Consider the following 16,500-nt stretch of genomic DNA (forward strand, 5'->3'; position numbering starts at 1 on the left):
AAAGTTTCCTGCCATTCCACTCCTTCAGACACCAGCACTCCCAGCACTCTTCAGATGGTCAGGGGACCTCATGAAAAAATGTGAGATTGGAGGGGGTGGAGTTTTTGTCAGGACTTTGGTGTACAGGGATGTGGGTTAACACTTCTTACCCCCTGTCATGGTCCCAGCAATATTTACTCTTTGCACCCTGGAAGCTATTAGAAGCCAAACTCACTACGTCAGGCATTCCCAAACTTGGCCCTCCAGATGTTTTGGAACTACAACTCCCACCAACCCTAGCTAACAGGACCAGTGGTCAGGGATGATGGGAGTTGTAGTCCCAAAACATCTGGAGGGCCGAGTTTGGGGGTGCCTGCACTCTGTGCTTGCCTTCCAAAACTAATAGCCACTGGCCAGGAATTGGTTAATTCCTTGTGCACCATTATCACAGTGAGAATCAGGGGCCCAATAGCAAAGGAGACCTTTTATTTATTAATTTATTAATTTACACATTGCAATTCTCATTTTCCTTAATTTCATCTAAAAGTAAAAGCTACTCTCTAAGGTGAGTGCACAATTAACTGAAAAGCTGCATGTTGTGGTTGTTATTAATGGATCCATGTCAGTTTGGAAATGCTGTGCGATGCTCTAGAAGGGTCATTCATGGTCCACTCTGATTTAACAGTCTTTAATTTATCACTGACTTGGCTAACTGAAAGGAAAATATGCTGATCGGATTTTCAGATGACCCACGCTCAGATGGACTGCAAACACTGCAGCTGATAAGGCTGGGAATTCAGAAGGAGCTTGATCGATTGGATTAGAATGCTGCTTCAATTCACACATGACAACCTGTAAAAGAACAATAGCAAAACCAAACACATGCACCCAGAAGGCATAAGTAAATGAGTTGAAATATGAACTGCATTCCTCATACATGATATATCTAGTCTACATTATTCTTATCTGGTTAAGGTCAACCTCCCCTAATCGCATGCAAGCATACTTGCCAGCAAGGTGGGCGCTAGAAGATGGTTTGCCTTCTGTGGGCGACTGCAGCCTGGCTCTAAGCACCGGATAAAACTGGATTTTGTTTTTCGCTTATCACAACCCTTAACAGTATGCTGAGGAAGCAATCCCAGCATTATCAGCTACCTAGCTGGTCAATGAAGCTGTCAGGGCTCAATGAGGATTTCTTACCCTAGGTCCCCTTGAGCTGGGAAGTCATGAGACGAAGTCTCTGTTCATCACCTCATGCCTCAGGGTACTCATCAATGCTCCCTCAGCCCTCTTTCCTTCCTGCCTTCAGTGCAATTGCCAGCTGTGCCCTATATGATGGGAAAGCTGAACAAAGTCGATTGATGAGCACAGACAGCACAATATCATAGAGTAGCCAATAATTTCTGGCAGTCAATTTAGGAATGGGACACATACTGTACAGGCCTTTTCTCATTGAGTAGTTTGGCTCTGTCAGATGCCAGATGTGTGGGCATCACAAACTGTGGCATGTGGGCGGCTTCTTTAAAGAGGTGCAACCATGTTCACCACCGATTCTGTCATATATATAAGGCTATGCATAATTGTTCTCTCTCCTTTTAAGGTGGCTGTGGAATGCTGATGTCAAACATGGGATCACTCTCTTTTGCACTAGAGTAAATCACATACAGAACAGTTATATATGACATGCGTCATCAAATTCTTCTTGTGTCCAAATCTGGATTTAGAAACCCAGCTTGACACGTTCCCCATAGTATGGGGGCACATGAGGCCATCATGTTGCTGAAGCAAAGCATGTCTGGATCTGATCAGTGCATGGATGGGCGATCCTCGGTCCTGTATACCTGTATACCTGAAGAAGTGTCTCCATCCCCATCATCCAGCCCAGACACTGAGGTACAGCGCCAAGGGTCTTCTGGTGGTTCCCTTGCTGCGAGAAGTGAGGTTACAGGGAACCAGGCAGAGGGCCTTCTCCATAGTGGCGCCTGCCCTGTGGAATGCCCTCCCAGCAGATGTCAAGGCAATAAACAACTATTTTATTTTTTTATTTTTGAAAGACAACTGTTTAGGGAAGTTTTTAATGTCTGACGCTGTATTGTTTTTAATATTTGGTTGGAAGCCGCCCAGAGTGGCTGGGGAAACCCAGCCAGATGGGTGGGGTATAAATAATAAGAATAAGGATAAGAATAAGAAATGTATACCACCTTGGGTTCCATGATGGAAGAAAGGTGATATATAAACGTATAGATATAAATAGCTGTAACAATCAAATACTAATCTCATTTTTGGTGGTGCCTGGTGTGTGATCACAAACCATTATGTCCTAGATAATGTCTGAAATCTAGATTGAAGAAGAACATTATGAGTGGACGTTGAATAGCAGCAGTACTTTGTAGAATGCATTTTATAAAAGCTTTGACACAGTTCTATGAGTGCTCCAAAGCACACATTGAGCTCCCTTCTGAATCAAATTCTCTATTGATTTTTTTATCAAGTGCAGATCTGTGGTGACTCTTGTTTGTCTATTGCTAAATTCAATGTTGTGTGTACATATGAAATAATCATTAGACTGAAATACAAGAAATAACAGTTGATAGGAATGTGGAAAGAGAAAAGGGAATGTTTTCTGCAAGTCTGAACAGATTATGTAAAGCTTTGTGCTGTCAAAGTCATAGGCCAATAATCTACCCACACAGAATCCAACCTGCCAAATGGAGAAATCCCAATTGTTGTCTTCCACCAAAGCCAGGAGACTAATAGCACCCCTATATGCCCACCATTGGGTGGTTTAAAGCAAGTATGGTTGACAATCCATTCCATGATTTAAACTAGCAATATAAGAGCTGAACTTTTCAGGGGAAGGATTGTAAACAATGTGTAAAATGACAAAATGAGTAAGAAAGGAGAGAAATCATACCTCCGTAATTCATTTTTCATTTACTTGATATGCATCTTTAATTCTGCTCCTTGGCTAACAATTGTGAATGAAAACCATTTCAGTTCAAGCCTTTACCGAATGCACCAAAAATATCACTCTAGCTATAGTGCAACACCGGACATATTGCCATTGTCAAAAATCCCATCTTTTTAGTAAGCCATATCCATCCCTGAGTTCCTATTGTTCAGCTTTCAGGTGGCTATACAACGTCAAAACAACAAGCAGGTTTTTAAAGCTTCAGAGTCAAAGCCCTTCATTCATTTCAGGAATTGAATTTGTCAAAGCAATGACCGATACCTATTGTCAGGAGCACCTCTTTCTTTCATTTGTTCAAACCATTAAATGAAAATCTGACTTGAACCAAATTGAGGATCTTCGACATGGGAGGGATCTGAACTGGAGGATTCATTTGGCTTTCAGGCTGATTAATTTCAGAAGCTCAAAGAGTTTTTGTTTGAGGGACTGAGCGATGCGGTGTTTAACACAGCCAGACAGTGCACTGCTATAAATTCCCAGTGCAGGCAATCATCTCTTTACGAAACCTCATTCGTCTTAAGCTGTTTTTTGGTTTGGATAGACTGCTTAAGTATACAAGAGTGAACTGCATAATGTTATTTATAGAATAGGCTAGTGCATTGACAAGGAAAACGTGTGGATGTGTGGTTTAATGTATTATTGGGCCCAAGTGACCATTAAGCTATTTGATGGCGAGTGACTCTCTGTTAGGGAGTCAATCATTGCACACGTTTTAATTTTGTAAAAAATGCAGTGCCCAGAGAAAGAAATCATTAACTGAAAAATAGGCACAGCAATAAATGTCATGCGCTACAGTAATACACATATATATCTTCCATGGAAGACATTTCAAGGTTATACATATTCTTCTATAACTCATATAGCAAATATAATCCAGGTCTCTCTCTCTTGCTCATTCATACTCTTATTTCACTTTAGCCTCCTAAAGTACCAGGGGAGTTGAATAAGGCCTCTCTGTGGAATGGTTAATATATTTTGTATTAAGCTAATCTGTCTTCTAATGATGAGCTATGGTTGAGTGCCAGAGTAACTCTCATCTAGAATGCCCCAGCACTAAGCATAATGTATCCCCCCTGTTTACAATGATCAATTGCATTTCCATTGATCACAACAGATCTGCTCTGTTTCAGATGACTGATCCCTATATCTCAGCATTCAGTATCGATAATGCATTAAGTCACTATCAGCTCCCAACAGCACAGCACAACAGCTGCAAAGTAGATGCTTTATTGTAAACTCGCAAATGAATCATTCACTTTGCTTATTGCCTCTTCCATTCTTTGTCAGTCCACCATAAATTACCCGGTAACTCTCTTTTTTTCAACTCACAAACTTTAATAGCAGTATATAAATGATCAAGAGTTGCATATTTCTTTCTGTTCTGAGAATCTCAGCCATTAAGAGTTCTAACTAACCCGAGACCTTAATAATCACCATAGGAAAGGGAAGGGAATTAATGTGGTGAGATGATTACATAAATTAAGAATATATGATAAATGACTGCTTTTTATTGCATCCTTTTTCATGTATTGGAGAGAACTGAGCCCAGCTTTATGTTCCACTTTTGCCATGCAAGGACTTGCTATATGAGACTATTGTAATGCTGTTGTTTTAGTTATAGACCATGAATATTTTACATGTACATTTAAACTGTAATGTATTAATGAGGCAAACATATTCATACCCTGCAACATTTCTCCAATGAAAATAGGGATCTCCATAACGATAATTTCACCATTTATATCCTACACATCTTACTGGGTTGCCCCAGCCACTGTGGGTGGATTTCAGCATATATAAAAACATAATAAACATTAAACATGTTTTAGTTAGGAAGCTTTTTTAAAGGAAACCATCGAAATCGTTGGCTGCTGTTAAACAATTTGGCCACTGCCCTCCATGCTCTGATAATCTACAGACTGGACTATTGCAATGTGGTTTCATGGGACTGCCTATGAGGATGGCTCAGAAATTTTAACTGGCCCCAAATGCAGTGGCCAAATTTCTGCCAGGGTTTTATTTTGAACTCAAATAACCTCAGTGCTGCTTTATGGTAGTGGCTATGTAGGTAGGAGCAGAGCCAATGCAGTATACTGCCTTCAGCCTGCAACTTCCAGAGTCATTTCAGGATGATATCATCCTGGTCAATGGAAACAAAAGCTACAGTGAAGTAAAGGAAAATCAATAGGGTACCACTTTCACATCTCTTTCTTGTGACTTAAGTGACAGTGCACCATTAATTCACTATGTGTCAATAGTACACCTAGATTGTGACATGCTGTTATCTAAAAGTGTGAATCTCAACCTACTGAGCAACCTCTCTGAACATTGTGGTGCAGTTCTGTGCAAATTAAGCATATCAGAACATGCATTTCAATACATATTCATGTGTGCATCTCAAAAAAACATATTTTAAAAGAAAATGCATATCAAAATATTCATTTTGAAATTCAGATTGATGTGGAAAGGAAACAGATTGGAATTGTAAAACATTTTTTTAAAAAAATGTCTGGTCTGGAAATAGGTTCACTTCTTCCTTATGGTGCACGTTATTTAGTATGCATGTGTTATATGTGTTGCAGCATATACAAAATGTTCACTTGGAAACAGCCTGGGTTTCTGATTCACCAGGCAAGCTTGGTGTGTCTACTGATGTCCACTTCCCCAGATGAACTGGATTATATTCAACAGCTTTAAGTATTCATTGTGGAACTAGAGGTTTGCCAGCTAGATATACCACATTGTCAATGACTTCCGTCAACTTGTGTAATGACATGCCTTAACTTCAAAAGTCCAAAAAGTCATCACTATATGAAATATAACATATACAACTTGTACAATTGCTTCTCTGTCTTTCACGACTATAGTTTAGACACTCTCGACATGCTAGTATCTTTATTCAGCTCCTTTTAAGGGTCCTCCCTGACAAACATGTCAAAGTAACTTCAATTGGATGTAAAGTAAATTCCATCCAGCTTTAAACCTTGTCTTTTGTTCAGCAGCATACAAAACTTATGCCTTTATTTTCTATGATATCTCTACTTTCTTCAGTGCAAACAGGACACTTACCTGGACATGTTTACAAAAATACTGTTGCATATCACCTTGCTATTATTATTTAATAAATTTATTGGTTACTGTTTTAACCACTCAAAATGACTTACAATATATTAACAGACACATACATTAAAACTGGCATAAAGGAAAAACAAAGAAAAAAAAATAAAAGACAACTCCATTGTTTTTTAAGACAGGGTTAAAACATCCTACCCAAAGGCCTAGCAAAAAAGAAATGTTTTTGTCATGTATTTAATGATGGCATCAGGCGAGTCTCCCCGAATAGTATTCCATAAGCCATCACTGAATTGGCCTATTCTCATGTCGCCACCCTCCAGACCTCCTGAGGAGGAGGCACATCAAGAAGGACCTCACAAGAAGGTGATCACAAGATCCAGGTCAGTTCATATGGAGAGAAATGATCCTTAGGATATTGGAGTCCTGAATCACATGCATCATGTGCAAATGTGCATCGTGTTCTCCATGTAAAAACAAGACATGTTATTGCCCTTACTCAAGACACATGTCTCTAGTTTATACCCTTGTGCAAATTAATTGAAACAAAGCATGATTTCTATCTTACATGTAATCCTGTACTCAAAACAAACACGAAAAGTCAGTAGATCATTATGGTGTCGGAAGCCTGCAGCCAATAGAAGGAATGATGCGCTCGCCACAATATATTGAGGTTCTACGAAATAGAGTTATTCCAAAGCTGGAAAAGAGGTATCCTGACGGTACTGGGATATTGCAGCAGGACCTAGCCCCCTGTCACACATTGAAAGCGGTGAAGAAATTCATGACAGAGCAGCAAATACAGGTACTTGATTGGCCAGGGAATTCCCCGGACGTAAATCCCATTGAAAATTTGTGGGCTATATGCAAAAGTCGCCTCCATGATGTAGACTGTACGACTATGGAGAAGCTCATACAGGCACTGATTCAAGTGTGGTACAGGGATCCGAAAATCAACAGTGACTGTTCAAAACTAGTAGAATCCATGCCAAACTGTGTTCAAATGCTGCTTAAAAATAGCGGAGGTCATATCCATTACTAATATACGTATATGTGAGTTTTGTACAATAAACTACATTGTTTGTTTCAATTAATTTGCACAAGGGTGTACATCCCTAGTTTACTCTGTTCTGCAAACAAGTCCTTCTGGAAAACAAATGAGTAGGGAGAACTAGTGCAAGACAGACTATTTTAGAGAAATGTCCATGCTAAATGAAGACACCTGGAAAGCCTATCTACCAAAGCGTGTTCTCCTTCATGGAGAGCACGTGTTGGGGTGGGGGCTGACAGGACACTCCAAAGTTGTGGGACGGGCTAATTGATCGTTGGCCACTGATGCGATTGGGCTTCCCTTGTTGTTGGGAAGAAGTTAATGTTGCCATTTTTGATTGACAGCCAGAAATGCTAAAACTCCCTGCACGAGGCGTAGAGCTTCCTCTTTTCGCCCGTGCATCGGATTGCCCGTCCCACCCTCCCTATATTTAGGGTTGTTCACTTTGACCTTGCTATGCCTGTCATGGGGTCATCTGCTCTTGGGGCAGGGGCCCAGTAGGAATTTTGTCCATCTGGCTGATTGGCTGGGGCCATTTGGTTTTTGCCTACTGCGTAGCAAATCGTCACAACTTATAAGGTTGCGGTTAGGCATTGGTTTATGGTTTGGTTGGTTGAGGGGCATGGATTGGTTGTGCCTGCCCCTCTAATGCTGCTGCTGCAAGGGATTCCATTAAAGGAATACAGGGGCTCACTATTGCTTTTGTCCACCCTGTCAAGGGGCTCGGGCCATGCAAGAGGCTCTGGTTGCATTTGGGGAGGGCTGAGGGCGGGTTCCCTGCTCCATCGCTACCCCCAAGTGTATTCCCCTTTTCTGACTTTCGCAGGCGTGCGGAATGTTAGTCTGTCCCCAATGGGGGGGGCAGATAGTTGCAACCAATGCCTAAGCAACCACTCACATTATTTTAATAAAGTTGTGGCCAAAATTATGCCAAAAACCTTCAACAAAAATTTCTGTGTGATGTGTGAGTTATTGGGGTGGCCCTGGGGACCTCGACACGCAATTGTACCAATTTCAATGGCAATGAAATTTAAGCTTGGCTTTTTCCCCCATCCAAAGATGTTGTCCTTTTTTTAAAAAAAAAGTAAGGTTGAAACAACTCTATAGTTTCCCTTCCATCAATAAACCACAAACTGCTGCTACAATTGATGGTGGCCAGTTAAAATTCATGTCACTTTGCCTTTAAATCTGCCTCTTCCGCAGTGCTGAGGGGGTGCTGATGGAATCTGAATAATTTTGGCAACCAACTCTGTTACATATGAGTTTGCAGTATGTCACTCACTGCAGCTATAAAGGTCAATGCAATTATTATGCATAGTATATGAAGGCCCGGGAGGGGGAGTAAGGAAGGGGGAACCCATTTGTCTCTGCAAGACTTCAAATTGCAACTACCCCCAATATCCAATAACCTCAAGTGATTTCTCAGCAATTATGGAAGAATTACTGGGGGAATTTTGTTAAGGAAAGGTTTTACTGGAGCTGCGTATTTGTAGCCTCTCTGAACAAGAGGTAGCAAATTTAAGCCTTATAAACAGAATCACTTCTTTACACAATGCTTAATTAGCCTTTGCACTCATTGTCACAAGGAATAATTGAGGCCATGAGATTAACAGGGATTCACGAAAAAGATTAGACAGTTATATGGATAATGAGCAAATCTACCAAAAACATCCCCACTAGGCGAGATTATTTTTAAAACCTAGAGCAGGAAATAAGCCCTTACATCTGACGTTAAGCTTTGAGAGTTGGACAGAAACCTATCCTTTTAAGAGGTTTCCTCATAACTGCATTTGCCTGCATGCACGCTATCTAGAATAAAATGATAAAATGGGGGAAAGGGAGAGACTATAGATATTATTATGACAACCTACTATCAATAACTAAGATTTTAGGACTGCAATTTTACATCTACCAACCTCATGTAGGTAGCCACAGCGGCAAGAATGTTACTTACCCAAAAATGGAAAGATGAAGTCCTGAAGAAAGAAGAATGGATAGGAAAACCTATGGACTATGCAGAAATGGTGAAACTTATGGGAAAAACAAGAAATCAGGATAACAAACTTTTTATAAAAGAATGGAAATGGTTTATTGAATGTTTACAAATTGTAAACAGATAACGACATTGGCAGGATTATTGTAATAACCTAATATACACATGATAATAACTTGTAATGACCTTAGTGAATATAATTAAAGTAGCTGAATAAAAGAATAAATTAAGCTAATTTAGAATTTGCTGGAAAGTATAAAAATAAATTTAAGAAATAGCAGAAAGAGGAGGAAGGAAGTTGAGTTTTGAAATGTTAAAATGACTGTAAAACTATTGAAATGTATATAACTGAAAATCATGTTTTTAAAAGTGTTTTTGAATGCCCTATTTTCCCCATTGGGATTTGGTCTTCAAGAAACATGGGCCAAACTCCCTTCATTTAATGATTGTTTTGATCAAGGCCACAGAGAGAGAGGAGGTTGGTGAAATTTGAGCTCTTTATATTCCAAAGAAGACAGGAAGATGAAACTTTCCACAGCTGAATTGTCTTTTAAAGGTCTGTTAATAGGATTGTTGGAAGGCTAGATGTTAAATGATACTTTGTTCAATATCAGAAGTGCTGTGTCAGTTCTTCATACCCTCCAACATTTCTCAGATGAAAATAGGGACATCCCATTCAATTATGATAGTTTTACTATTTATATCTCACACATCTTATTGGGTTGCCACAGCCACTCTTCCAAAATACATAAAAACATAATAAAAATTTAAACATTTTTTAAAAAAACTTCCCTATACAGTGGTACCTCCAGTTAAGAACTTAATTCATTCTGGAGGTCCATTCTTAACCTGAAACTCTTCTTAACCTGAGCTGCCACTTTAGCTAGTGGGGCCTCCCGCTGCCACTGCACTGCCGCCATGCGATTTCTGTTCTTATCCTGAAGCAAAGTTCTTAACCCAAGGTACTATTTCTGGTTTAGCGGAGTCTGTAACCTGAAGCGTCTGTAACCTGAAGCATCTGTAACCTGAGGTACCACTGTACAGGATTGCCTTCAGACAGCTTGGGGGTCAGATAACTCCATACCCTCCAACATTTCTCTAATGAAAATAGGGACATCTTAAGGAAAAGTGGGACATTCTGGGGTCAAATTAGAAACTGGGATGGCTTCTCTAAGTCAGGGACATTTCTGGAAAACAGGGACACTTGGAGGGTCTGGTACCTACATGCAAATTGGTCTTGTTCCCTCTACATTTGTACAGATGTGTGTGGGGAATTCTCACTATAAATCAGGCTGTACATATTGGACAATAGCTCACTTTCCCTTCCTTCTTTCCCTACTTCCTGAGGCACCACTGTAAACCCATCTTCTTCCCCGTGCATGAATGGGGATCAAACATTTCACCGTAGATTATTCCAACAGTGGGACAGAGATAGCCATTTATTTGCCACAGAACCTCGGCTTTAGCTTAAAATAATTTCACTTCAGCCAGAAGTGTGAGGTTCATATATTTTCTTCACAAAATAGCTAGCAAGGACAAGACATTTGCTCTAAGTATTTAACCTACTTGACTTTCTAACTGGCAGCATTCATCTTTTTGAAGTATAAACGCTGTAACATTTTTCTTTCTTTCCTCCTCCTCCTCCAGTTCAGTTCACTCAATCTAAGCCTCCCTTTCTAATTCCATAGCCTTCTATCATCCCTTTATTAAATGAATTTTCAATCTGTCCTTGACTTCCTTTTCATCAGCAGCTTTTACAGAGATAGGCATCTCACTCCAGGATTCCATGAGCTTCCCGATTTGCAATGCAAAGGTCACAAAAGATGAAGGGTTACAAAATCCTCATTCTGGAAAGGCTCAGGGTAGTTCCAGCACAGTGTGGATACTTGCTCAGAATTAACCCTGTTTAGGTGATGAAAAGGACACACCATACAGGTGGAGGGGGAAATGGGACCTTACTGGCAGGTCCTGCCTCTGACTTCTGCTTTCTGAATCCAGTGCTCCAATTATTCAGAGTGGGCAGAATGTGAAATCACTAATGCCCAATTGGGGCATTAATGCCCAGACTGGATTTTTTGGCCCTAAGTGTGGGCACCTTGGCTCAGACACTGAATCTCCACAAACCTGATCCATCTGGCTAGTTCTACCACAATTCTGGTGTCAGGGAAATGACTTCTTTCCACCGTACTGCCTGCTGCTCATTAAATTTCTGAACCTAAGTAGCAGGAGTTTACTGGTTGCAGGGAGGAGAGCTAAGCTCTGCATATAATATAACTAATATGCATTAAGGTTACCAGATTTTTTTCAATGAATCCGGGGACACTTTTCAACTTCCTATTAAATAGATGGATTTTGTCAGGGGATTGATTTGTGAATCTGGGGACTGTCCCTGGGAAACAGGGATGTCTGGTAACCTTAATGTACATGTACAGTGGTACCTCAGGTTAAGAACTTAATTTGGTCCAGAGGTCAGTTCTTAACCTGAAGCTGTTCTTAACTTGAGGTACCACTTTAGCTAATGGGGCCTCCCACTGCCACCACACCACTGCTGCACCATTTCTGTTCTCATCCTGAAGAAAAGTTCTTAACCCGAGGTACTATTTCTGGGTTAGCGGAGTCTGTAACCTGAAGTGTCTTTAACCTGAAGCGTCTGTAGCCCGAGGTACCTCTGTACATATATTTTGTATAATTTATTCTGATTATGTGAATCATAAGAAGGGTTAGTTCCCTCCCATACATGGGTTCCAAGATTTTACCGTGCCAAGTAAATCTGGTGACTGGCCTATGTACAAGTGAGTGTTTTGGCACAAGGAATGGAAGGAAAGGGACCTGCCTTTTCACAAGATAACAGCTGGGAAGACACAGCTAATACAAACATTGTCATAACACTTGTAATAGGAAGAAATGCCAGCCAGGGATCTCAAGCCCATAAGGAAGAAGTGTGATTATAACCACTTCAATAACTAAATAAACAGGCGATGCACACTTCCTATTGAAGGCTACATAACTTGGCAATGGGAGGAGAGGTCGAGATGCAACTTGTAAAGTACTGCAAAAGGATCAAATGGTCAAATGGTTTGTTTACTATGAAGAAACTATGAAAAAGTACGGTAGACGGTTTATTTATAAAATGAAAGCTTTATTGGAAAATAGTCATAATCTTGTCCATTAATTTTCTTCATAATCTGAGGGCTTTATGATTGTCTCATTCAAACCTCCATCCTCACTTTTATGGGACTCAGTGGTCCAAAGGACTGTTGCTCTGTCAGCAGGGTGGGTTTAAGGCTTTTCAGTCACAACCCATGTATTTTATACATTTTTTTGTTTGTTTGTTCTGCTGACTATTTTTTACAAGCCTGTATTGCACCAAGAAGACGTAAAATTACCTTTGTAAAGCTGTTTAGGAATATTGCAAAGTCTGCATCTTCCCACTCATTTGAACTCCAGACATACATTAACAAGTTGTTCATAATGACTTTGATTCCCCCACTACATGTTCATTGTCAACCTTTCGACAATACTCTCTGGCTTAATCACGAGAGTTTTTGTTGTAAATTATACTCCCCATTTCGGTGATCAGATCTTTATTATATCATGAAAATAGCTTATATTATTTTTTCATCCCCACATTTCCCAAACATTAGCATTCTTTCAATGCTTCAATTGTTTTTGCAGCCTTCCCAGGTACCTGGTGGCTCACAGTACATAACCTGCCATAGTGTGTGTGGTTTTGGAATAACATCAGCCATTCCTGTAACAACTTCTTATCTGGGAAAGCATGGATCAGAGGAAGAGGTATATTTTTGAATTTTTTGTGTAAATGGAGAAATTCAGCTGTGACTCAGTCATGCAGGTGAGTTGCTGCACTTCAATGTATCAGCTGGTCAATTGTGGCCAGAAAACCATTGGAAGATGTACAGGTTTAGTACCCAGGGTACTAAAACAGGGATCTGCTTTGTGTTGACCTTACGTAGATCTACTTACACATGTGGTAAATCACACATTTTTGATTATGTTTCCTTATTTGTTTGTATCACTTTGCCATTGCTTTAGCCAAAATGTGGTGCAGGTCCCATGAACTCAAGAGACACAATATCAGTGGCAACTGAGGTATTAGTTTTCTAGGAATTCTCCTTGTCTTTACATTTGACTCACTTCAGTCCCAGATTAGGGATTTTCAACTCCTTTGGATCACGATTGGCAACCACCCACCCTTCCACTGGTGGTGGGCACACTGGCCACAGTCCTTGCCAACAGAGTATTAAGCACATGTGAAAAGTGGCCTACACCTCTCCTGAAGTACATTCCTAGATTTCCTCCATGCACGGAAGGGAGGGCAGTTCTAATCATGAAGGGCAATTCTGATTTGAGATTAAGTGGTCATGAAGCTACACTGGCTAAGCCTGTTTCTAACCACCAATGTGTTGGGCAGACACACACCATGGCCACACACCCTGCCAGCCACACGTCTGACACAAAGGGACATGATATGCTAGGGTTGCCATGTTTCATGAAGTGAAAAACTGAACGATTGGCAGCTCAACAAAAATTGTTGAGCTTTGGGTTTTTGGGGAGATCGCCATAAGTTGTTGACATTGGGGGGGTGAGCGATCACCTGCTCGACCCCCACTGTCAGCAACTGCCAATCCTTGTTATGTACTGAAGTTCTCACCTGGGCCAGCAGGGGGATACTGTAGATAGTTATGCAAATAAGGGATCGAAAGTGAGGTTCAGTGATTGGATAGTTTTAGAAAATTGTTACAGTTACGTTGTACTGGAGCTCTATATAAGCAGGCTGACTGAACCCTTCAGTTCAGTTCTGTTCTGGCCTGTGAATAAACAAGAGCTGTTTGAAGAATCGCTGTGTCGTCTGATATGTTCACCCACAACTTAACAATGCTGATTCCCCAATCACCACGCCGATCGCGTGACAGGGAAAAGGCAGTGGCAGTTCATGAGACACAGAGGGGCAGCTCTGGGCACTCGGCGGGCTCCAACAGCTCCAGTCCCAGTACATCTCCCAAATGCCACCGCTGCTCAGGTCTCTCGTTAGGAGCCCTGTCGCTGCCTCCTCTAGCGCTCACAGCCCCACCGCTACTCATAGACTTTGAGCTCCAGGTGGGCAGAATGGAGCAGAAAGGGGAAGCAGCAGTGGTGGCACTTTCTTTAGTGGCCACTGCCAACCTGAGCTGGTAAATACACACATGGGCCTAGCAGCAATGCTGGTAGCACATGGGCTTTGCGCACTCTCACCTCCAGCCAAAGCGATAGCTTCCACTTCCGAGGCACAGTTTAAACAAACAAACAAGTAACCAACCAACCAACTAACCCCACAACCCAGACATTTCCTATAAAATACAAAAATCCCCCTGGATGGGGATGTAGGCCTCCCAAAAGAGGACATGTCTGGGATTTCCTGGACATATGGCAACCCTATGATATGCATATTGTTGTAGATACATAGACAGACTACCTCCATAGAAGGTGGGATTCTCATAGGCTTCTGTCTTAGGGAACACTACTGCCTTGAAGAGAGATAACTCTCCATTGACTTGAATAGTGGGGAGGAGGGTGTAAAAACATTCTAAATCCCCCAGAAAGAGTGGAGTTGTGGAAGTGTCGCTCACCACCACAGCAAAAATGCTAGTATCTCGAAACTTGTTGGTTGGATTCTCTCTCTCCCTTCCATTATTCTGCAATTTCCCTCTCCCTCTTTCTCCTCCCCCATAAAAGTTTGGAAAGAAACTGTGCGAAAATATCAGCATAGCACTAGACTGAATACTCATAAACTTTTATGAATCCATCTGCCCAGTGAAAATTTTCTGTTTTTTCCCTTCCTTTGGGAATTAGGAAAACCAGAAGAAGATTATTTCTGAACTAGAAGAAAATGACAACTTCTAGTATCCAATTTTCTTCCTCTGTTGAATGCTTTAGCTCAGGATATTGAGATAGCTGAGCTTTAGGGAGAGATAAGCTCCCTACCTTCTTCCAATCTAAAGCAGTCTTCTTTACATATTCTGTTAGATCAGTCATTGGCCTTTCATACCAGACGACACCACTTGTAAGATACGATAGAGATGCAGTAATTTTGTTTTTTCCATGTTAGAGAGATCTGAGCCACTTGTGACAGGTGACTCCTTTTCTGACACCAAGAAAGGAGAAAGAAATAATAAAAAAGAACTACTCATTTTAGCAGTTCCTGAAGAGTTAATAATCCAATTTTCTTTTATTTTTAGCATAACCTACACCTCAGAGCAGAGAGGTGGGAGAGCTAGACATTTGAATTGACTAGACTCTTTTCAAGTGCATGGTATTATTTTTAAAGTGAACCTTTTAACAATCCAAGGCATATATCTTGACATATTCAAATGTATATGAAATAGGTTCATGTATATGCTCAAATATATTACCCTTATCCTCTAACAAAAACAATAATAAGTTTTTTGTTGGGGTAACAATATTTGGAGAAGGTGGGCTATGAAGGAGTTGGTAATGGATTTGTTAGGGCAATGTTGGGGAATTTCTGGGTCTTCCAGTGTTGATGAACTGTTGAGGTTCCTTTAATTGCTGTCAAGGAAAATCTGGGCATGTGCTTCCCTATCTTACACCTGCAGGTCTTGTGATTAGTGTTTGAAGGTCACTGACCTGGCAACCAAATAGGTCACTGTGATCTGGCAACTGGCCAAAGGTGTGGTCATTCTTGGGTATATTAAGAGGGGGCTGTACATTGCCTTTTTGCTTTGCTGCAAGGAAGCTCTCCCAGATTGATACTGAACTCTGTGCTGTTTGTATGCTGTGTGTTGTACTTGCTTTGCATTTGAAGCCTGCACTCTCTATTAGGGATCTAGTAGAAGTCAGTATATAGTATACATAGTGAAATTGACTTAAAGCAGGCTTCCTCAAACTCGGCCCTCCAGATGTTTTGAGACTACAGTTAACATAATCTCTGACCACTGGTCCTGTTAGCTAGGAATCGTGGGAGTTGTAGGCCAAAAACATCTGGAGGGCTGAGTTTGAGGAAGCCTGCCTTAAAGCTTTGGACCTGTTGGTAAAGGATTGAACTGACTGAAGAGTTGGAGTCGGGCTGAATTTCCTGAACAAAACTGCACTGCCACAAATCGACATGCTTGGGGAGCTGCACATGTTTGGCACATACCACACACCAACATCCCTTCATAAACCAAGCTCCCATCATCCCTGACCATAGGCTGAGGCTCATGGCTCATCCCTGGCTGAGGCTCATGGGAGTTGGAGTCCAACAACTTTTGGAGGGAAGCTGGTTTCCCACCCATGAATTAGGGAATTTCTTCCATTTTGTTTAAACAAGCAGAACAACTTTGTGACATTTACTCCTTTGGCAAACTTAATGGCAGAGGATAAGTGGAGTTAGAGGTCATCCCACAAACAGGTCTGCTATCCTACATCAGATTCCCA

This window comes from Podarcis filfolensis, assembly GCF_964270895.1.
Source record: "Podarcis filfolensis genome assembly, chromosome: 3".
Taxonomy (NCBI): Eukaryota; Metazoa; Chordata; class Lepidosauria; order Squamata; family Lacertidae; genus Podarcis; species Podarcis filfolensis.